This window comes from Corvus brachyrhynchos, unplaced genomic scaffold, assembly GCF_000691975.1.
Source record: "Corvus brachyrhynchos isolate BGI_N302 unplaced genomic scaffold, ASM69197v1 scaffold19, whole genome shotgun sequence".
In the NCBI taxonomy this organism is placed as follows: Eukaryota; Metazoa; Chordata; class Aves; order Passeriformes; family Corvidae; genus Corvus; species Corvus brachyrhynchos.
This window is the reverse complement of record NW_008246061.1, coordinates 4,631-5,390: the sequence shown is the minus strand read 5'-3', so window position 1 is coordinate 5,390 and position 760 is coordinate 4,631.

The window sequence follows — 760 nt, the reverse complement described above, 5'->3', positions numbered from 1 at the left end:
CACAAAACCCCCCCAAAAAAACCCCAAAAAATACCCCCAAAACAACCCAAAAAACCACCCCAAAATAACCCCAAAAAAAAACCCCAAAATAACCCAAAAACCCACCAAAAACCCCCCAAATAAACAAACTAACAAAAACAAAAAAAAAATCCCCCAAAATACCCCAAAAATCACCCAAAATCCACCCCCAAAATGGCTAAAACCAGCCCAAAATGGCGGACGGACACTGGGGGAGGGGCCGGGTGACAAAAAACCCCCCAAAAACCCCAAAACCCTCCCAAAAATACCCCCAAAATAACCCCGGGATGGCTGTCCCAGCCCAGGGATGGCTGTCCCGGCACAGGGATGGGTGTCCAGGCACGGGGATGGGTTCCTGGACTATCTAATAATATTATATAACGATCATACAAGGAGATCTATATAAAAAATCCTCCATGGTCATCCTTCTCCCAGCCCCTCTGTGTTTTCAGGATCTTGGGGGAAGAGTTTGGGTCTGGACAAGGCTCTCGGGCACAGGGTGGGATTCTTGGGGTGCAGGGCCAGGATTTGGACTCGATGCTCCCTGCGGGTCCCTTGCAGCCCAGGAAATGCTGCGATCCTGTGCCTCTGAGGGTGAAATAAAGGGCACCGGTGGGGTTTGTGCCCGCTGTGTTCACGGCCCCGCCGGCTCAGGGCGGGTTCAAGGCGCAGCTGCCCCGAGCCAGCGGGACCGGCCGGGGCTGGTCGCTCCCGGTTGTGCCGCCTTGTGGGGGGAGGCCCG